The sequence below is a fragment of the Canis lupus genome, chromosome 28 (genome assembly GCF_011100685.1).
Source record: "Canis lupus familiaris isolate Mischka breed German Shepherd chromosome 28, alternate assembly UU_Cfam_GSD_1.0, whole genome shotgun sequence".
NCBI classification, from domain to species: domain Eukaryota; kingdom Metazoa; phylum Chordata; class Mammalia; order Carnivora; family Canidae; genus Canis; species Canis lupus.
Window position 1 is genome coordinate 30,900,533 of NC_049249.1, and position 23,853 is coordinate 30,924,385.

The window sequence follows — 23,853 nt, forward strand, 5'->3', positions numbered from 1 at the left end:
TAGATGAATTTAGCATCTGACATTGTCATCTTTTATGATACTGTCCGCTTATTATTTTTTAAATTTTGTTAATAGAAGCTAGCCCACAAGGCACCTTCACGGGAGTTCTAAAGGCATTTCTCTTCAGGACAGAGCCTCATTCCAGGGCTTTTGGCTTGGCAAGCAGAGCAAGAACTGGATTTCAGCTCTTCCCTACACCTCTGGCTGGGTGCTCTCATGTAGGGGATGACCTGTCCAACCTTACATGGTCATGTTTTCCAAATACCAGCAGGATATGCAGTGGCAAAGAACAAGTAGACAAGAGTCATAATCTTTGTCCAGAACATTGGTTCTCAATCAGGAGCAATTTGGTCCTCCTCTCCCAGGGGACACTTGGCAGTATCTGGAGACATTTTTGATGTCACAATGGAAAGGTGGGGTGAGAGAGTGGTGGGGGTGCTACTGGCATCCAGTGGACAGGACAGGAATTATCTGGCCTGGGATATCCATCGTGCTGAGGTTGAGAAACCCTGGTTAAGAGATTAGCCTTAATAATAATTAGACATTGTATAAACTAAATGAATACTCAGGAAGTGGCAGCAAAAGTTCAAATCAGAAGTAACTTTAATAGGTATTTCTGAACAATGTGTTTGAACTGCTGTCTCTTTCTGTACGTCTTTGAACTTTATGCCTGTCTACTGCAGTGCTTTTACCTTTGGTAAGAAGGTTACCATTTCATTTGGGAAACCAAAGAAAAGACGGAGACTTAAGGTCTCCAAGGATATTTTGTTCAGTTCTTTCCTTTGTATATCTTTCTAAACTTCTAGAAACCTCTCGCTAAATTGCAGGTTAAAATCACAAAAGCTTTTTAAAGTTAATACTTAGATTTTCTGCTGTGAACTCAACTATAAGTTAACCTAAAATCGAGTCTACAATTTGCATATTCATTCTGTGCAAAAACACGAGGGGAAAAGGTTTTTTAAAAAAATCTTCAATAATTCTTTAGCTTGCGTAGTAATTGAAGGGTTATCCACCCTGAAAAGATACTGAAGAACAGCAGTAGTTGGTGTTTTATTATTGCAATTACATGTCCACATAAATGAAAATGTTGAAAGTTCCACTTTCAATTGTAAAATGGAAACCAAGTTCACTCTTCACTCGTTTTGTTCCAACTGGTCTTGACTTGAAAGAGATTCATGAATCATATTGTACTTAGGATGTAGACAGATACACCTCACAACGAGAAAAAGCCAGAGAGTATAAGCAACCTGCCAGCACGACCCTTGTTTCATTCAGTGCTGTATATCTAGTGCTCAGCACCTGGTTTGACATATGGTAGGTGTTCAGTGTCCCACTGGAAGAATGACTAAATGGATCAATTAAGGAATCTATCATTTTTAAGATTTTATTTATTCATGAGAGACATACAGAGAGAGGCAAAGACATAGGCAGAGGGAGAAGCAGGCTCCCTGTGGGGAGCCTGATGCTGGACTCGATCCTGGGATACTGGGATCATGACCTGAGCTAAAGGCAGACACTCAACCACTGAGCCACCCAGGCATCCCTGAAATCTATCATTATTTTTTTAATAATTATCATTATTTTTTAACAGTCCTAAGAGGATAATTGGGTTTTCCCAAGATTCTGTGACTATGTTACTATGAACTACTCCCTACACACATTTTGCCAAGGGCTAGAGTATTTCGGACCATTGCTGTCTAGGCTTACTAAATGGATTAATGAGGAAAAGTGGATGAGAAGGGAGGAGCATTATTTGTGGAGCCCCAGATGATGTCAAAAAGCCCAGGCAAGGCTACTGAGACAGAGGACAATCACTCCTTCCACTTGTCCTTTGTGTTTGAGGGTGGTCCACTCCAGGAAGCCCCTGTGCAACACCCGCCACCCTTCACGCTGTTAACACCCATGGCTAATTCTCTGGTTGTACACACCACCCCTACCTGAAATTATTGGGTTATGGGTCTCTCTTTTCCATCTAAACAGTTGACCTCCATGAAGACCAGGTTTGTGACTCACAGCAAGCCCGTGTGGGCTTCAGTGCCTAGATGAGGTGTATTGTTTCATTCCAACAAAAACTGATGAACACACTTAACATACGCCAGTGACTATGCTAAAAGTTGGAAGCCACACAAATGGAACAATCTTTCCCTAAGGGAGCACAGTCTAAATGAGGAGACCTCTTGCAGTCATTACAAGTTAGCAGGCAGAAACCGGGTCTTAGGTCAAATATCCATCAAGTGATTGACAACAGAGGCTTGTTCTATGAAATCATGAAACTTGTATTCCAAAACACACAAGAACTGGATTGAGAAGAGAAATTTTAATGACCTGAGTGACAAATAGTAGGTAATAGAGTGCTCTTTATACTGTTGTGCAGACCTGGTCCAGGTTCAAGTCTACGTAAAATAACAACTTACTGCACTAGGTAAAACTTAAAGTAACGAGCTTGAGTTATTAGAGACTGTGGCACTGGAAACCAATTTATGCTTCTGTTTTACAGTTTTCTGGAAGCAGCATTGGCTAAAACAAACAGAATCAATCCCCCACCCAGATGCATCCATTTGCCTTCCATCCTTCCCTCCCTGACTACACTTGAGAGGAGCCGCAGGCCTGAGGGCATGAGAAAGGGGAGGACGGAGAGACCCAATAGAAATAATGTGCTTGCACATTGGGAAATAAAATCTTCAGTGACTTCACACCCCCACACCCCCAGGAATCTATCCACTCCTTCTCGATAGGCTACCTCGAGAACGAGGATATTTTTCTTAAAAGCTAAAACAAATCTGGCATAGTCATAAAGGACAAAAGAAATTCAGAGAAGGGGGAATATGCAGGTTTTTGAAGTCAGAGAAGGAGGTAAGGTTGACACAGGAAGAAGTGAGCTACAGAGCAGAGCTGATGGCCATTGGGGGACGGGGAGACTCAGAGGCACCTGCCTTGGCCTGTGTTTCCTGGGAAGGCTGCCTGGAGGAAGAGACATTTGAAGTGTAGAGCTTTCCGCTTCCGAGGGAACTGAGTTCTTAATTTATAAAGTGTGGCATCAAAACATTGCCTGGGCAGAGCTCAAGGCCTTTCCACGGAATCTTTCACCAGATAGACTCGCTTTCAAACGATAATTATGCTGGCCATGAAAATGCACCTCTCAGATCACCAACTGTAGGGAGCTTCATGGGCCTTGGTCCCAGCTGAAGATCCTCACCTGTAGTCCTTACGCTTCCCACACAGCACTCTTGGCCACTGGCTGAGGTTGGTGGGAGGCGTAAGGGAGGCCGTTCCTGGGACATATGGAGTTCCCTGGCAGGAGACTTGGGCTCCCTGTGGGCCTTGGCAAACCTTTCCTCCAACAGCCCTGTGGTCTAAGACTCCCCCTCCCCTCACTACTTCCTTGGGCCTTTTTCTTCCACACCCCCCACCCACATAGTGACCTGACGGCTCTCCCAGCCTCCTCTGGGTCCATGCCTGTTTCCTCTCTAGGCAATTCCCCCCACAAAATCTCCTACACAGCTAATCGCCTTGTGGTATCTGCTTCTCAAGGGATCTGAATTAACATGGTAATATATATTCTGAAAGAGTTTTTTTGTTTGTTTGCTTGCTTTTTTATTTTTTTGGTATTTGGTTGTTCCTAAATCTCTTTATATGGGATATAGTAAGGTGAGGTAGGAAGAACTTAATTAGGACTGTGGACTTAGGGGCACCTGGGTGGCTTAATCAGTTAAGCATCTGCCATTAGCTCGGGGCATGATCCCAGGGTCCTGGGATCTCCTGCATCAGGCTCTCTGCTCAATGGGGAGACTGTTTCTCCCTCTCCCTGCAGCAGCTCCTACTAGTGCTCTCTCTCTGCCATTTTTTTTTTTTTAAAGTAGGAACATGCGCTTGTGGGTCTGAAGGCTTGAGCTCACTGCTCCTCCCTGGCTCCTTCCATCTCTGTGGTCTTGAACAAGGTATTTGGCCTTGCTCTCTAGCTAAAACTGTTTCTTTATCAGCAAAATGGGGATGATAAGTCACCTACTTCATAGAGTTGCCTTAAGATTAAGAGGATATACGTGAATACAAGATTTTAAGTGCATATAACTGTAGTTGCTCTTCACTGAGGGCTTTCTATGTGCCTTATATTACTCACTTCATCCTCACAATTTCCATATGAAGCATCCAGCTCTGCTGATAAGAAAACCAAGGAGCAGAGGGGCTGAGAGGCAGAGCCAGAATCTGAAGCAAAGCTCCAGAGCCCGAGGTCCTTAGCTGCACCCTATGTTCTTCCCCACATAGCACGTGCTTGGGAAATGCTTGCTGTGCTTTCATTACATCCATGGGATTTTCTCACTTTCTGTTCCTGTGACTTTGACAAGGGTCTTCAGCTAAAAACAAACTTGTGACTTTGTAAAGGTGAAATGAGGCAGGGTATGTAAAACGCCCAGCACCATGCCTGGCGTTTAGTATATGCTCACGGAATTGTAGCTAACGTGATTATCACTATTATTCCTTTCTCTTTGCAGTATCACAGTGAAGGAGTGATGGGTTGTGTGTTCTCAGCTTCAGATGGGGTGTCTGCTAGGGGGGAGCTGAGATGCACTGGGAAGGGCCGAGTTATAAATGTTCCTTCCACTACTACAGCAGATTAGTCAGTTCTGATATTTTCTGTATGCCTTTTGCAAGTCTGCCTCCCTTTATGGGAACTTTGCCCTGTTCTCATGCCTTCCCGTCTGACTCCATCTGCTGCCTGCCCAGAGCCATCAATAATATATGTCCCCACAGGCAGCTGGAAGATGTTAAGGACACATGGTGATGGATCAGAGTGCTGGTCACCCTCTGCATGTGGACTGTGTGGAAGGCTGGGTCTGCAGGCCACTAGGGTCAGCTTCCCGCTGGGGAGGGGTATGGGGGAAAAGTCCACAGACACCAGTTGTGCACATAGCTGCCTCATCTTTGTGGGCTTGTTATAGCACAGATGTGGGCATATTCTTGTTCTTTCTTCCTCAAATAGCAGAGAGGAAATGGAAAATGCATTTTGCAAAATTCCTTTTTGCTCTTCTCACCATCTGTGTCATACTTTATTAACAAGGTCAAAGCAAAATCATACAGGAGTTCATGGGCATCATAGGCAAGCTTGTTAACAGGCCAAGTTTGTTCTTAGCATTGTCACCCTCTCCTCATTTTTGCCTCTTCTCTGGCTCTCTAGATCCTCATCCCCACAGATGTGCCTCACCTCCCTACTTTGCTTACAGGCATATGGGATGTATGGCTCAGAGCTCTCTCAGAGTTCTCTGATTAATACTTAATCTCTTCAAGTCACTTGAAATTTAATTGTACAAACATATGAACACGTATCGTGCTATGATAGGACACGTGCTACAATAGGCACGCGGAAGGACATAAGGAAATATAACATGCACACTGTGCCTTCCAGGGACTGACACTCCAGACTAGTGGTGCTCACACTTAAGTGAGCAACAGAAACCCCTGGAAGAATGGTATAAATACAGATTGCTGGACTCCACTTCCAGAGCTTTTGATTCAGTAGATGTGGCATGGGTCTGTTCATTTGCTTTCCTAACATTCCCCAGATGGCACTGCTGCTGCTAGTCCAGAGACCACATTTTGAGAACACAGGCTAGTAGGAGACACATATACCTGCAGGTCTGGTGTACTGGCAAGGTGGAGGCTGTGTTGCTATATTGGGACAGGCCAATTTCTGAGTGGGTCATCCTGGAGGAGATGACATCTTTGCAGACTCACAGGGGACTTCTGGAGATGTGATGGTCAAGAAATAGTTTTCGTGAGTTACATTCAGACACTGAGACAAACCAGGAAAGAGGAGTCTGGGGGTGGGGGTAGCAATGTTGGCATTCCCAAAATGCCTTGTTGACTGTCTCCATGACCTTGGCCAGTACTTACTCTACCCCAGTAGCAGCCCTCCACTGGTGATGGGCTTTCTTATTCCTGAGGTGGGACATCTCTTAGGCATGTTCTGTGTAGTCTCCTGGGGTCCCAGCAGGACAGAGGCGCAGGACAGAGGCCCAGTTGCCCACAGTGGTAACCTGATCATTAATACCTGTATAGCCACCCCTCCTTCCCTTTTCTTAGTTGTCCGTTCCCTAGTGGCACCTCCTGGGATCATCTCCCAAATAAATTACTTTCACTCACTAACTTATCTCCGGATTTGCTTCCAGGGAAACTCAAATGAAGACACCTGCTAAACAATCAATCAAGTGTCACATTAGAAGAAAGGCATTTCCAGATTTGCAAAGTCTCTAGGAACCTTTTTAAGGAAGTTACTGGAGAATGTGCTCTACCAAGATGGGGCCACACATCAATAAAAGAGGAAGGCCTTTGATACAGAAAGCAGTGCTCAATGCAGGAGGGAGGTGAAGGGAGCCCTGAGGGTGCTGATGTATATAGCTGGGTGATAGCTGGGTGCTTGACACACAGGGCCACCAGGTCAGCCTGGAACAGGGCTGAAGGCTCTGGGAGAGAGCTTCTTTAGGCAAATAAACTTGAAAATGTACTGAGTGCATTTGGACTTCTTGGGAAGGATGTTTAGACAATTGTCAATTTGGTTGTAAATTAGCGATAAGAACAGAGCACGCTATACAGATTTTTTAAAAAGAAAAGGATAAAAAAATAAAAAAATAAAAAAAATAAAAAGAAAAGGATAACTCAACTCCAGGAAAAACACAAAGTTATGAGTTAGCTATGTTATAAGATCATAATGTTTAATGATCCAATCAAAACTACAATAAAACTGCTTTAGGAGCTTGGGGAATGTAAGGAGCATACTTGGGAAGTGGAACTGTAAAGTCTTATCTTCCCTAGAGCAAAGTCAATAAAAAATGCCTGAAGCTGAAAAATCAAAAGATAGCAATTCAAGCATGGTACTTAAAGACATGGAGGTAAAAATGAAAATACTCAGCTGAAGGGGGTAGATGTGGCTGCCTTCAGATGAGTGAGAAATGGTGGAGAAAGAGAGGAATCTAAGGCTTTCCACAACACATATTGAAAACAGACCCTTTACATTGTATGACTGTGTTTGCCTTGAGGAAAACAAACAAAAAATTTAATACAATATAGTACAAAACCTCAGTTGAAGAGTCAGTCAGCTTTTCAAAAAGGAAATTCTGACTCCAACATTGAAGAGCTGCTCTCTCATGGGAGGAACATCGAAAGCTGTAAATCTAAAAAAAAAAAAAAAACAAAAAAACAAAAAAACAAAAAACAAAAAAACAAAGGGGATCCCTGGGTGGCGCAGCGGTTTGGTGCCTGTCTTTGGCCCAGGGCGCGATCCTGGAGACCCGAGATCGAATCCCACGTCGGGCTCCCGGTGCATGGAGCCTGCTTCTCCCTCTGCCTGTGTCTCTGCCTCTCTCTCTCTCTCTGTGACTATCATAAATAAAATTTTAAAAAAAAGGCTGTAAATCTCATCTGGGGTTTTCTGGTTCGTCTCTCCAGTTAGACTCCAAGCTCCTTGGTCCAAGAGATGGTGCCCCAGCCTACTGCTACACTGATGTTCATTGAACACACTCATAAATGAAGAATGTTCAACTAGAATAGTGCACAAGGAAGCAGTGATGCAGAAGGACAATGGTTCCAGTCTGCTAGAGAGTTTTCCAGAAGGCTTTACAGAGGAAGTGGTGTTTATCAAGTGTCTAAAGAGGGATGAGGTGAATGGGCAAAATGGACAGGGGTGACGCAGGCAGGTGAAACAGCTGTGCAGAAGCCCAGGGGATGTGAGAAGACATAGATGTGTGTGTGTGTGTGTGTGTGTGTGTGTGTGTGTGAGAGAGAGAGAGAGAGAGAGAGAGAGACAGAAAGAGGAGTGGTCCAGTCAGGTTGTATTGGTAGGCAGAGGTCAGCAAAGCCTTGTAGGCTACTTCATGGCTCTTAGAGGCCACTAGCCTTCTTATGACTAAAGATCAGAGAGTCCCAACACTGATTTCTCATCAGAATCAACACAGGAACATTTTTGGGGCACCTGGGTGGCTCAGTGGTAGAGCGTCTGCCTTCTACTCAGGGAAGAGGCAGGGGCAAGATGTGAGACTTCAGTCCCAGAATCCCGGGATGAAGTCCCACACCAGGTTCCCTGCAGGGAGCCTGCTTCTCCCTCTGCCTATGTCTCTGTATCTTTCTCTGTGTCTGTCATGAATAAATAAATAAAATCTTTAAAAACAAGATAAAACACAGGAACATTTTTGACAAACATTTTCCCGGGCCTTACTCCAAAAGATTATTAGCCATAGTCTGGGATAGGACTCAGAAAACTATATTTGTCAGAAGACAGATGCACAGGATGAGCCAGGCTGGGAGCCAGGCTGGGGGACAGGCTTGGGACAGAGAGAGTGTCTGAGTTCAGGCTGCTATAACAAATACACTAGAGATTGAGTGGCTTTATTATTTTTTTAAACAAATATTTATTTCTCACAGTTCTGGAGGCTGGGAAGTCCAAGTTTGGGATATCAAGGTGCTGGCAGACCTGGTGCCTGATGATAGTCTGCTTTCTGGTTTGCAGATGGCTGTCTGCTCGTGTCCCCCTGTGGTGGAGAGTGGAGAGAGGAAGCATGTTCTCTCATCCCTCTTCTTGTAAGGATGCTAATCCCATTGGGGAGGGCTCCACCCTCATGACCTAACCCCCTCCAAAATCCCATCTCCTAAAACAATAACCTTGGAGATTAGGCTTCTGTATATGAATTTGGGCGGGGGTGGAGGTGGGAGGACACACAAGTTCAGCCAAGAGGAGGGAGGAAGTGGGGGAGGACCAAATCTGGGCTTTAGAACCAAGAACCACATTGGAACCCATTCCTAAAAGCCAAACTGATGTAGTTTAACCTACTTGAATCAGAACAAAATGAATAACCCCTTTGTGTTGATTTAAGACATGAATGCTACAAAAGAGCTAGGTTGTGAGCCCTTCGTTATTACTAAATCTACCATGTTATTGCTGAAATGAGGTGATTTAAATATGGAAAATTAAGATCAATTTTCAGATAACCTACTTTCATTACTGGAATATAATGGGCTCTCTAATTTTCTTCTTCTAGAAATTAGTAACAGTGAAATACATCCTAAGGTAAGCTTGCATATTTCATATCTAATATGAGATGTTGGTGCTACTTAAAGTTTCCAATTTTATTGGGGAAAGACGCATTAAAAACACCCTAAGGAAATGCTATTCCCTAGATATGCAGTTTGATTCCTATCCTGATGTTCATTTATTTCAGTCTTATCTTCCTTTAAAATCAACCAATATCCACTGAGTTCCTATTCTGTGCAAGGCCCAGATTTGGGAAGCAACGAACTTAACTGCTGTAGGGAATATAAGAAAACGTGAGCCATGAGATCTGTTCAAATTTACAAGCTGGCTGTGGAGATAAGACACATGACAAAATCACTGATGATCCAAGGCACTATACACTAAGGTCAAGTCAAAGGTGCAGAGGACACGACTATAGGAACTCAGATGAGGGGGAGACCTGTGGTCAGGGAGGGGAAGGCTCCTTGGAGAAAGTATGATCTGGGCTGACCTCGAAGTCTGGGTGAGATTTCACTGAACAGAGTTGAGCAGAGAGACCCAAGGCAAGGAGTAGAGAGAACATGAGTCCAAATGGAAAATGTAAGACACATTCAGGAGACGATGTTAGACTGAAGGAAGGTGCTTACTTGAGGATCACTGGAGACGAGACTGGACAGGATGTTTAAGGGGTGATCATGAAGGCCCCTGAATGCCGAGGTTCAAAGCAGTAGGCAGTAGGGAGCAGCTGATGAGCTTTGATTAGGTTAGAGAAGCAGCAGATGGACATGGTACTTGGGAATGCAATCTGGAGGAAGAGTGTCCAGTGGATTAGGAAAGTGATGAGCCAGGTAGGAGGCTAAGGGGATGGGATTCTGAGTTAGACCATGGCATCTGGATGGACCAGTAAAGGAAGGTGACTGGCTACCCTGCAGTGAACAAGGAAGTCGGCTCAGTGACAAAAAGAAGGAATAGGTCCACAGAAAGAGGGGAAGAGGCAGCCCCGCATTGAGGTTTTGTTCTCGAGTGGTCGGGCAAATGGTGGCATGCCTGCCAGAAATAGGAAGGTCCAGCAGGGATGCTGGTATGGAGAAAAAGAAAAGGATTTTCATTGCAATCATGTTGAGTGTGAGCAGGCAACAGAGCGAAATGCAGACCAGCAGCTGAGATGTGGAGGTTGGTGTAGGAGAGAGCTTGAGACTGCAGCTCAAGTAGAAAGGTGGAGAAGGTTCTTTCATGCAACAATCTGATCTGTACCTATCCTGGGCCATGCACCTCTGCAGTGCTGGGGACACAAGGGGGGTTGGGAGTAGGGGGAGAGCAGAGAGGACCCCTTCCTTGAGGGACTTGCATTTCACTGTGGGGAGTTCATCTTATACCAGCAGTTTTACAAAGATCTGGGGGAGGAAAGCTCAAAGACAGAGAAAGCAAGCAGAGTGTTCCAGTTTTTAGGGGCATAAATAAATAAATAAATAAATAAATAAATAAAGCAGAGCATTGTGGAAACCAGGACTCTTCTTGAACTTAAACACAGAGAAGAGGAGTCAGAGAAAGGTGAAACTGGGTATCATCTGCCCAGGACCATTGGGAGGCCCTGCCTGGTTGTGCTTGTGTTTTTAGGCAGAGGCCACACAATCTCTACCAACTTGAGACCGTGGATTAACTGAGGAAGCCGTGCAACCAATGTCTCTATGTGAGCTGCCTACGAGGGACCAGAAAATACCACCGCATGGCAGGCACTCAATATTCACCTCAGGCACTTAAAGGGAACCAACGAAGCAGTTGGAAAATGAATCAATTAATGGTGTTCATCACATCAATTCCTTACTGGGTCCAACGATTCCTTCAGAGCAGCCCGGGATGCTTCATAATGAAAGCCAGACTCATGTTCCCATCAGCTAAATGAGGCCTCTCATCACATGGTTCTCGGAGGGAGAGCCAGTGATGTTGATGTTGATGTGACTGATACATATGTATCGACCAATTAATCATAATGGCAGAGAGCTGAGATCTGGGCCGGATTTTGCATGAACCCTGAACAGTGCTAGAAATCGATGGTGGGTTAAAGCTCTCCCCTCAGCACAGGTGGCCCCAGGCAGGTGCAGTAGAAAAGGAGGGATTGTCTGTGACTCCCAGAGTCCCCTCTACCTCTCCGAAGCCTGTGTGACGGGATCCCTCCATGACCCTCTCGGATGACACTGGGTCCACAGTGAAGCGATGATCTCTTCACTTGCCAAGCTTCTGTCCTGGTCCTGGAGTTCTTGAGGTCGGGGACTGTGATTTATCAAGCCCCGCATCTTCACTGCTTACTCCAGTCTCTGGCACAGGCACAGGGGCTCTCCAAAGGTCTGGAGCAGGTGCAAGCCCCCTTGGGTGCCCCACATGGGGAAGGGGTATGTGCGCAGGCAGCCACAGTCACCACAAAGCAATCCAACCCACCAGAGGAATTCTGGAGAGTAAGGAACCAGTTCTTTTCAGATTCAGAAGCTATATTCCAGCCCACCTGGAGGAACTCGTGAGAGAGAAGGTACACCCATGTGCAGGATATCAGATGCTGCGCAGCTCTGGGTTAGCTCAGCTTCTAAAGTCCTGCTGGGACAAGGGTAGTGAATGGATTTAACTGTCCGTAGAGACCTCTGGGTAAACCAGGACCGAGCTCCATGCATGGGCCAGTGACACCAGGGTTGGTACAGGAGACTCAAGGACCCTCCATAACTTTCCTCTTATCCATTCCTCAAACTCCCTGCCACCCTCCACAACACTAGAATAGTCTTGCCTAAGCTGGAGGCTTCTTTCCCCTCCGGCCCCAGGCCAGGCTCCTGACTTGCAGATAAATGAGGCTACAGACCCTGAAGAGAAGCTAATAGCATGGAGGCCACGTGGATGGAAGGAAGCAGATCATTCTGGGCACTAGCTGGAGAATACTAAGAGGGTGACGGGGGAGAGGGACGGGGGACTAGGGAAGGTCTGCCTAGGACTTCATAGTAGGGAGTCCGGGGGTTCCCCAGGAGATCCAAGGGATTGAGGCAAAGCAGAAAAGTTCATGTTAGAAATTTAGCAGGAAAGAAAAGCAGAATCAAAGGCCCCCTCTCCCAGAATATCTTCTACACGCTGCGTCTTGGGCTCAGCAAAGAATCGTCCTAACCTCCTGTGCCCTCTGCATTCATTTTGAGGCATCCCAAATGCCCTCATTAAATAACACGCTATCTTGATGTATTCATTATCATGCATAAGAAGGCAGCGATGTGGATGGCATGGATTACAGAAGGTTGTTATAAAGATAGATTTAGAGACACCCGGGTGGCTCAGCGGTTAAGCATCTACCTTTGGCCCAGGGTGTGATCCTGGAGTCCCGGGATCGAGTCCCGCGTCAGGCTCCCTGCATGGGGCCTGCTTCTCCCTCTGCCTGTGTCTCTGCCTCTGTGTGTGTGTGTGTGTCTCTCATGAATAAATAAATAAATAAATAAATAAAATAAATAAATAAATAAATAAATAAATAAATAAATAAATAAAATCTTTAAAAAAATGTTTATAAAGGTGGGCATTTAAAAGCAAAACAAAGGCTTCCCGTGTAACATAGCCATGAGATACAGGTTGGATTCTTTGCTTACAAGTAAAAGAAACCAATGAAAACAAGTAACAGAAAGGCAGGAATGGGGTAGGGGTCCATATTCATTGGGAGGAAGAGGGAGACAGCTCCCAGAAGAACAAAGCCCTTGACCCAGCTCTGGGGGTCTGGGAGCAGGAAGTCAGGAGCTGTCTTGGGGGTCCTGCCCTCAGAAGGACTCAGCCCCAGCTGGCTTCCTGTTTGTGTCATTTTGCCTCAAAGCTGGGGCAGAGGGCCAGTGGCTTGGCTCAAATGAGGTGTCCCTCCTTTGGTCACTGAGGTCATCCAGAGAAGAGGCTGCAGTGGTGGGCACACATCAGGGCCGTCCTGGGGAGCTGGGGGACAGAGGGAGGGGGACAGAGGGAGGCTGCCATCCTGAAGGGCCGGGATGGGACTGTTAACCACCCAGAGTTGCTGTGCGAGGGTCACGGGAAGGCATTGCGTCTGCCGTGTCAGTTAAGGCTTCTGGCACGAAAGAGATGCTCCAAAGTGGTAGCTTTTCAGCATAAGATAAAAATTGCCACACACTTCAGTTAGACTGAACTCCTCATTCCGTGGGATTTCTGGCAAATTAGTACTTTACTTTCCTAACTTGTTTGAATTGTTAGAATTTAATTCTCCCAAAACACACCCAGGATCACAAATAAAGCACTTTAAGATCCTTTGACGTCAACATGTTTAAGCTGATGAAAAGACAAATTGCCCTCTACGGTCCTGGTCCTCGCATGATTCACACAGAGGAAGAGCTGAGTCTGGCCACCCCCCTCCCACCTCGGCTTCCAGGTGTGACCTGCCACTCTCTTCCTAGTGACTCCAGCTACCTCGTCCCCGCCCTGGCCTTTAGCTTCTTCATCTGTGAGAAGGGCTTTGAGCCCATGAGGAGTTTGAACCGGACGGCCCCAAGTAAAGACTAACATCTCTATGCTACAATTCAGGATGAAAAGCTCTTTGACATTTGCTTCTTCAAGTGTAACACTCAATCATTGCACAAACTTTATATAAACCTCTGCAGCCACCATTTATCAGTGAGAACAGCGCGTGTCTTGCTGTTCCAATGGTCCGTGGGCATATGGGTTAAGGCCATTCTTCTCCATAAACCTGCAGACATGACAACCTCATCTCAATCTCCCAGAAAAGTAGCCCAGGCAGGAGGAAGCCAAGCACGACACAGCCCTGGAGAAATCAGTCTGAACCAATTAGCTTCCCATGCATACCCTCGTCAGGAAATGAGGCACCATTGTAATATCTGAGAAGCAAGACTCTGGCTTCCCCCCTCATCATAAGCAAGAATAGGCTAATTCACAACCAGATCTGTTGCATTTTTCGGGGTGGAGGGTGTGTAGTATCTAATTTCCTGTTCTCTATCAAAATTAAGTTTACCCTTGTAGTTTTGCACATTCCTAAGTTGGTTTAACGGTATTGGTGGTGAATGGCAGTGTGACTTTGTCCCTGGAGGCTATCAAGATAATAATTCAAAAAAATTTTCAAAAAAAAAAAAGATAATAATTCACTTAGCTCATGGCTGCTTTGGTGGGCACATAGTTCCTGCTAAGTGATCCTGGATGCCCAATTCTCCGTTCAGTGTTGCACGTGAGTACATTGTGATTTTTCCCTACCATTAGTGTTTGTGGATATTTCCTGTCCCCCTACTTAAGACCAGAAGTTTGGGGGCCGCAAGCCGTCTTAGAGATAATCTGCTCCTGTATTAACACAAGTTAACTGGATTCCTGAGAGGTTAATTGAATTATGCAAGGTCACAGGGCTTAAAATTCAGGTTTTCTGATACTCATCCAGGGCCCTTTACACTTCACAGGTCTGCCCAGATGGAAGATTGCAAGAAGGTTCTTTCATTACGTCGAGTGTCATTTCATGAACAAATAGTGACAAAGAGCCAGAGAGGGAAAAAAACCGTGGGGGGAAGGGGTAGGGGGGAGCATAGCATTACAGAATCCTACACAGGTTGTAAATTATAGTACGGACTGTGAAATACTGTGTCATGAAGCTGGCTTTGTAAAACCCTCATCCAAAACAGCAGTGGGCAATGAAGATGATTTCAGCCACAGCTTTCTTAAATTCCTGCAATGCATTTTCCATCTGCTTCCGCGAATCCCAGCACTGCCTTTCTGGGCACCTGTGTTTAAAGCTAGTCAGCGAGGCAGTAGGCTGAGAGTTGCTTCATGCACACCGTGACCCTGACCGTCCCAATAGAGATGTGTTCTTTCTCTCCTGGGCTGGTGTGGTCTCTGCAGCCACTCTGTTCTGGCCCTTTAAGGAAGGGAGGGAGAGGATGCAGGGCTGGCCTGAATCCACCAGTCCCACCTGAGGGCCCCAGCTCAGCCGGGACTCCTTTTGACATAGGGATCAAGGGTAGAAAACACGGCCAAGTCCTTCTGTGCTCAAGAATCAGGGGCCTTTGCACCTTGCAAGGGGCCTGATGGGGCTCCAGTACCTTCCTTGCAGGAGGAATTTCGCCATCCAGGTAAAATCAGGTGCCCATTCTGCCCCAAGCCACCAGACTTCTGGGGGACAGTTTAGAGATCCTGGGCACCTGGAATGGAACTTGTCACCACTGGTTACCAGGCATTTTCTTACGGCACAAAAATCAATACGATCGACGTGAAACTTTAAAGGTTTTGAGTCTGTAAAGAACACACACTGATACCCAGACCAGATGGGTTCATTTTCACCCAGAGACATCATCTGTCTGTAGCCAACACCCATGCCCCTCAGATGGTGCCTTAAATGTCTCCACCAATAGAAAAAAAATGAAATGTCACCCACCTCTCTCATGACCCAGAGAAGGCCCTTCTGGGCTGCTGTCCTTGGGTCACCTGATGGGTGGGTTCCAGGACAAATCTGTAGTAAAACAATTTGGAATCTGTCTACCTGCCTTCTGCCAATGGTTGACCTTCCTCCCAGTGACTCCCCTTAAAAATAGATGTGATTACTGCAAAGGGTGCTTGGCCTTTGATGAGATGATGAGATGAGACGAGATGAGATGAGATGAGATGAGATGAGATGATGAGATGAGATGAGAGCATGGCCATGCAGTCCACAATTTACTTTGGTCATCCTGGATTCTAAACTGGCCACAGAAGTTTGGAGGAAGGGGAATGAGGGGAAATGACAGTGCTCCCTGGGTATGGGATTCCTTAACCAGTGAAGGTGTTGGAGATCTGAAGAACTCCGATTGTCCTGCTGCCTTAGGGGCAGCTGAGAATTTCTCCCTGGAACAGATCCTGATAGCCAACCTTCCAGAGCTGCTCATAGTGACTGGCCATCTGGTCATCAGAATGTGTCCCCTTTTTTATAGGGTCTTTCCTCCCCTTCTCCTGCGAAGGAGGCCAGGCTTACAGAAGAAACCAATTACTTGGGTTTTTTATAAAATGTAAACTTTTACAACCGATACAACTGCTTAAATACTTAAATCATCTGAGAAACACTTGTAATCAAACTCTTCATACTTGAATATTCAATTCCTACCAGCACACAGTTTGAAACCTCACTTTAAATAAAACAATTTGTTTACAACGATCAAGGCTGCTAATGGGGAGGCAGGCAACATTTCCAGGGGAGGTTTCCATTACTGCCCACTAGGGAGAGGTTTTCTTCTTCCCACCCCTGCTGACCATGGCCCTGGGCATTACATGGCTCACTCCAGTGGCTGAGTGGCCTGATGGAGAAGTTGCTGGAATCTGGAGTCCTGTAGACTTGAGGCGAACCTACTCACTCTCTATGGAACCTGGGGCAAGTCACTGACTCTCCCTGGATCTTAGTTTGCTTTTCAATCAAGTAGGAACTTGGTAGCCTTGCCTGGGAGGAAATGAGATGAAGGATATTCTCAGGCACAGAGTCCAAGCTTGCTAATCAATCAGCACCTCTTATTGACATTTAATAGCAGGGGTCAGCAAACTTTTTCTGTCAAGGGCTGGACAGTAAACATTTTAGGCTTTGCAGACTGCATCATCCCTGGCAAGCCACTCAGCTCAGGCTTGTAGTGAAAGCAGCCATGTTTTCTCCCCCATTTTACGGTTGAGGTGACCAGGTGGGTAAGCAATTTGTCTAAGGCCCTGGTAAACAGCAAAGACAGGACTTAAATGTAGACAGAAGTAGATTTACTATGAAGCTAATGAAGCTTATGCTTCAGGGTCCCCCTCTTGCATACACTGCTTCTGAAGCCCTGGAATGTGTGCATGCGTTCATAATTTTTTTATAAAATCTGCAAAAGTAAAATACGCTGTTTGCAATCAGTTAAGAACGCTGTCTCTTTCCACTCCAACTTCCCATGCACCTTATTGGTTTGATGTTGGAACAGCTCTGGGCATGGTTGGGATCTGGCTATGAGGATGGTGAATTAGGTAATGTTTGGTTTGGTATAGTTAGTAGGATTGTGTGTGTGTGTGTGTGTGTGTGTGTGTGTGTGGTTTGCCATCATCTCTGCCTACAGTTAAATTATTGTTTGCCTTCTGGATGTAAGAATGCTTCTAGGAATGCTCTTATTGATTGTGTTAATTCACCTGCAAGCATGACCTGGTATTTCACACCAGAATTATGTAAGAAGTGGAGAAACAAAGTTTGAAGGAAAATTCTTCCAAATGGAACATCTCAAATAAAAAACAAACAAACAAACAAGCCATGATAGAGTTTGTTCAAATTTAACAACAGTCCTTAAAATTGCATGATATTACCACTAAGTCATAAAGCTACAAGAAATGTTTCTGTTATCAGCAAATAAAAAACAAATGTTAACAAACTGGGCTAGACCAAAAGTCTAGTTTTCTTTCTATTTACTCTATAGAAATGTTATGAAATTGGGGCATCTGGTGGCTCAGTGGTTGAGCATCTGCCTTCGGCTCAGGTCATGATCCCGGGGTCCTGGGATCGAGTTTCACATCGGGTTCCCTGCAGGAAGCCTGCTTCTCCCTCTGCCTATGTCTCTGCCTCTCTTATGTCTCTCATGAATAAATAAATACAATCTTTAAAATAAAAAAAAGAAATGTTATGAAATCATTATCACATGAAGAGGATATTAGAGAGTAAGTAGCCAAAAAAAAAAAAAAAAAAAAGAAAGAAAGAAAAGAAGCACTGTACGTTAAATAAGGACAAGAAGTTCATTAATAAAACTCTCATGCTATTTTTCTGGATATTGATACGGTGCTATTTGTCAAGTTTGAAATATGCTGTAATTCCTTTTCCCGTTCCAAGCAAACTTTGGGATCGTATTTTTGGTCCTATTTTTCTTAAACACTGTGTGAGTTTCAGGCCCCACAAAACTTGTATGTGCCTGGAATCTAGGGAATCTGAGCACAAAGTACATGCTCTTGATACCAGGGCTTTCCTACACCACGATGGGCCACAGTCACTCACACACACCCACAAAAAAACATACTTGCTCACGTTCACCTATAATTTTCCAGTTGATTTTAAATTTACAGATAGGCCTCTTCACCATCCTGAATTCACAGACCTCTGGATAAGTCAAATGCATACTCTGTTTCTGCTTTTTCAAATCACACATCCTTTTATTGGCTTTTTACAAAAACTTCATTTCCGATCTCCAGGAGGTAGGGGGCGCTGGAAGGACTTTGCCCTTCATGGGGAAGATTGCCCTGCAGGATTTAGAATGCCTCTGCAACCTCAAGGCTCCTAGGCAGGGTCCCCAGCAGCACGGAGGACTCTGGGAATTTCCAACCTTCTCCATTTGCCTACATTGCAAGCCTGCCCCAGACTGGAAGTGTACGGTCCTTCCTTAATTCATTTGGGAAGGAAGAAGTGAGGGAGGAAGGTATTGCAGGTGGGCTCAGGTAGCTTTCTCATCATTTGTTCTTGTTTTCTTAGGTGATGGTGAAGTTAAAGTATTTACAATTACTGATATAATTCCTGTATGTTTGGTCTTAATTCTGTGATCTCTGCCTAGAGTTAAATTATCTCTGCCAAAAGTTCTGTACTTTTGGGGATATTTTTGGATGGGGAGTTCTATGTAGTTCTACTTCTTGCTATTACCGTGGTTTTATGTTTTTGAGCATCTTTACTGTGGTTTGCCTTTATTTTTTTAGTATGAATGAAAGTCATCCTTCTTGGTTTTTAGTCTTTTAAAGAATATTTAAACTACAATTTCTGTAATTATAAAAGTCAAGAGTGGAACTGTACCTTCTGATCTGATCTAATATAAAATGAAAAATTAAGTATAATTTTACTTACTCCATCCAAGTTTTAGTTATGTAACTTAGAGATGAGACCTGTTACTTAAAAAAAATATTTGTATTCAATTTCTTCACTTCGTTCTTTGAGAAAGGTTGTCTTGGTAATTACTTGAGCTACTTGTCTTTGCCTCTATTTAGGGTCTTTGAGGTTAAGAACTTTTGGAATCAAGGTGCCATGCTTTCCCTAGAAATATATTCCTCAGCCCCAAGAACTCAGTAACATAATGTTTGGATAGTTGTTTTCCTCGTTCATCTTATAGCTGTACGTTTTTGATCTCCTTCAGGGTGATAGGTATTTTTAAGGAAATTTTTAAAGGGAATTCCTGCTTTTTAAGGGGATTATTTAGGGGTGCCTGGGTGCTTTAGTCAGTTAATTGTCTGACTCCTGATCTCAGCTTGGGTCTTGATCTCAGGGTCATAGTTGAAAGCACCACATTGGGCTCCACACTAGACATGGAGACTATTAAAAAATAAAAAATAAAGGAACTTTAAAAAATCTAAATCACAATAAATGTGGCACTTAAAACAATGTGACTCAACTTATACAATGTTATTGGTATATGTCTGTGTTCATTCAAAATTCATATCTTGAAACCTTGATCCTAGTCTGATGGTATCTGGAGGTGGGCCCTTGGGAGTTAATTAGGTCATGATGGTGGACCCCTCATGAAATGGGATCAGTGCCCTTATAAAAAGAGGCCAGAGAGCTAGCAAGCTCTCTTTCCACCATGCAGGGATACATGAGAAGTCAGCCAGCAACCAGGAAGAGGGCCCTCACCAGAACCTGACCAATCTCAGACTTTTTACCTCTAGAAATTTGAGAAATAAATTTCTATTGTTGATAAGCCACGCAGTGTATGGTATTTTGTTATAGCAATCTGAAATTACCAAGATGTGTGATGTGCCTAGAGTAGTTACAGAAAGTAGAATGGTGGCTACCAGGGGTGTGGGAGAGGGGGATATAGGGTGTTATTATTTAATGGGACTGAGTCAGTTTCGCAAGATGAAGAATCCTGTAGATGGATGGTGGTGGTGCTGGCACAAACAAAGTGAATGTATTTAATCTTACCAACTACACACTTAAAAATGCTTAAGATGGTAAATTTTATGTGTATGTGTTTTATTCCAATTAAAATTTTTGACATCAGGGATGCCTGGGTGGCTCAGTGGTTGAGTGGCTGCCTTCAGCTCAGGGTGTGATCCTGGGATACTGGGATTGAGTTCTGCTTTGGGCTCCCCACAGGGAGTCTGCTTCTCCCTCTCCCTATGTATCTGTCTCTCTTTGTGTGTCTCTCATGAATAAATAAATAAAATATTTTTTAAAAAAGAATTTATGATGTCAAATACTCAGTAGTAATACTTATTAAATTTGTGTTAGATTTATTTTTTTCACTGAGGCCATCAGTGACTTTAACCAAAGATTTGGATCTAGTAGATCTAGGATAGGTATCTGTGTATTTTAAGAGACTTAGGTAAGTCTGAAGCCTCCTGGTTGAGAATTTCTACTCCATTATTCACTAGCAAATAGTACCTTTTGCTTATTTTGTGTCTTTCTCAATGGTGAGCTCTTTGAGAGCACATAAATATTCTGGTTGTCTATACATTCTCTAGTTAAGCCCTTGAAAATAGGTGTTCAATAAATAGCTATCAAATTAAGGAAAAAGTAAAATATAAATATTCCCCACATAGTGGCATTATCTAATGACTAATCAAAGGCCACTATCCTCTAAGCTCTAGGAACCAAAAGTAGGTAACCTTTGACTCTCTGTAAGACACTAGTCAACCACACTCTATGGCCAGATTTCCCTGGCCTCTCAGGGTGAAATATGTCTGGGGTGTTGGGGACTTATGGGTTCATATCGACACAATCATCAATCGGATGCTTTTTCTAAGTGTGCAACCTCATATCAGGGTGTAGTTTTTGTTTTGTGAAAGTTCAGACACTGTAAAACAAAAACAGACAGTTTTTCTCCTCATCAAATTCTTTAGTACCTTGGCAGTTCAAAAACTGCTCCTCTATTATTCTGTATTCATAAATTTTTTATGGTATGTTATAATCAGAATCAGAAACAAGCATTATTTTTAAATCAACATCCTTGATTTCAAACCTATAAGATATTTTCCATGAGCTGTAAAAATGCTCATCTTCTAGTGCCCAAGTGAGAATAACCAACTGGGTTCTTTAAACATCATTAGGATCATGGTGTCTGGGTGGTTCAGTCAATTAAGCATCTGTCTCTTGTTCAACTAGGGTCATGATTGCAAGGTTGTGGGATGGAGCCCCATGTTGGGCCCCAAGCTCAGCAGGGAGTCTGCTTGAGATTCTCTCTCTCCATCTCCTCTGCCCCTCTCTTCCTACTCTCTCTCTCTTACTCTCTATTAAATACATAAACCTTAAAAGAGATTACTAGAACCAATCACTTTGACTTGACAATAGAAGGTGTAATGAGGGGCAGCCCGGGTGGCTCAGCAGTTTAGCGCTGCCTTCAGCCCAGGGCATGATCCTGGAGACCCGGATCCCTGCATGGAGCCTGCTTCTGTCTCTGCCTCTCTCTCTGTCTCTCATGAATAAATAATAAAAATCTTTTTAAAAAAAGTAATAAGATCAAATCCTTGCTGGCACTAGTTCATCCATTAATTTATTCAACAAATAATTCTTGCATGCCTACTATGATCGAGGTACAGCATGCTGAAGGTACAGCAGTAAGCTAGATCACCCCAGGTCCCACGCACAAGCTTTTGTTTCTGAGAGAGACAGACACTGAACATAATTACATAATAATTATTTTTAATGAAGAAAATTTAGAAATCATTGACATATAATTGACATGCAGTAAATTGCACATATTTAAAGTGTTCAATTTGGTAAAATTTTACACATGTATACACTTGTGACACCATCACCTCAATCAAGATATTGAATGTATCCATCAGCTCCAAAGGCTTCCTCTTCTTCCTTGGTAATCCCTCTTCCACTCCCCACCCCCAAGCAACCACTAACCTTGGTTTTTTTGTTTTTGTTTTTGTTTTTTTGCCACTATAAATTAGTTTGCACTTTTATGGACTTTATATCAGTGGAATCAGACAGCGTGTACTCTATTTTTTTTTGTCTTGCTTCTTTCATTCAGCATGATTGTTTCGAATGCCATCAATACTGTTAAATATATCGATAATTTATTTTTGTTGCTGAGGAGTATTTCATCATATGGATATACCACAATTTGTTTATTCTTTCCCCTTGGATGGGCATTGAGATTGTTCCTAGTTTTTGGCCATCCCAAATAAAGCTGCTATGAACACTCATACACAAATCTTTGTATAGAGATATGCTTTCGGTTTTCTTGGGTTAACACCTGGGAGTAGAACGGCTTAATCATATGATAGGTATATGGCTACCTTTTGAAGAAACCTTATAACTGTTTTCCAAAGTAGTTGTACTGTTTTACACCCCACCAGCAGTGTGTGAGAGTATTAGTTCCTCTGTATTTTTATCCATACTTGGTATAGTCAGCTTTAAAATCATAGCTATTCTAATAGGTGCATCGTGGTTGCTCATTGTGGTTTTAATATGCATTTCCCTACTGACTAATAAACACAATCATTATTTAATTGTGGTTGTGAGAGCCCTGAGATGAAACTGAAAGAATGGTGAGGTTGTATCAGTGAAGAACAAACCTCAGCTATGTGGGTGTTTTGTTTCTGTAACACTCATTATCATACAGTTCCCAAAATACCCCCGACCCTCATATCTTTCCAGTGCATTTAGTCTTCAGACGAACTTGGCAATCAGAAATACGTTGACATTTGTCTACTCTCAATGTGTCTTATACAGTCTAGTGATTTCCATCTGGATATGGATAAGCCTATTTCTCTGACCTGGGCCATTTCCACCTCAGCAAGTTTGTGGGTGTTTAGTAAATGACTGAGCTTTCCTGGCCCCGATCCTGCCCCTTATACTCTACTTGTGTCAAATTTTCTGAAGGAAGGGATGCTCAGAGTCTTTTTCTTTTTTAAAAAGGTTTTATTTATTTGAGAGAAAGAGAGGGGGAGAGGACAAGCAGATTCTGAGCTAAGTTCGAAGCCTGAAATGGGGCTCAATCCCATGAGCCTGAGCTGAAATCAAGAGTCAGACACTCAACTGACTAAGCCACTCAGGCACCTGCAGAATCTTTTTTTTAAAGCTAGCACAAAGGGCCAGGGTGAAATCTTGCCATTGTGTCGTATTGACAACATGACAAGATCACTGGCCCAAAGAGATAGTTGAAGACAAGTGAGGAATTAACACTTGAGTCCTAACTCAGGAAAAGAGGGGACACAGAGATGGCTTATCCTGCCAGCTGTCCTCAGGCCCCTATTACTATACCGCAGAGTGGTTCTACTCCCCCCACCCCATGGTGTAGGACCTGATAAAAGGGAGCAGGATACAATGGGTTGGTGCTGTGTGTTGGAAAGAAAAGGACCCACACTGCTTAACATCTAAGCAGTCTTACCTTGCTCCCGAAGTGAGTTTGCTGTAGCTCCCTAAGAGGAAGGAAAAATGGAAAAGGCAATATAGCAGAAAGCTGACTTTTTGCTGGTTTTTATAGTTTCCTTTTTAATCGCTACAGTTGGTTATTCCTTGGTCAAAACAGAAATTTCATTTCTCTCTTTTTCAATTATTTTAAAATGTTTTCCTACTTGTGGTCAAATGGAAACTTAAAAAAAGAGAACCAAAAATAAAAATAAGTGAATGTCTGTTGGGGATGTTTGCAGGAAGGATGAAGATGGTGGGTGTTTCCAAGAGCCATTCTGGAAATGGCTCATCACAACAAACCCCGAGCCTCCGCAGCAGGGCAGTTACAACACTTCTCTGGAGAGCTTCCGTTCTTCAGCTCTTCTCTGTACCGAGAAGTTTAGCTCTTGACAATATATTGCTTTGTGCTCCTCTGCTCTCCCCAGCTATGCTCTTCTAGCTCTTGTACGCCCAGGATGCCTATGACAGCACTATGTTTATTGGCTTTCTAGAATTAGAACCCTTTATCCCTGATCTAATGTTGTGACCTCTTTCT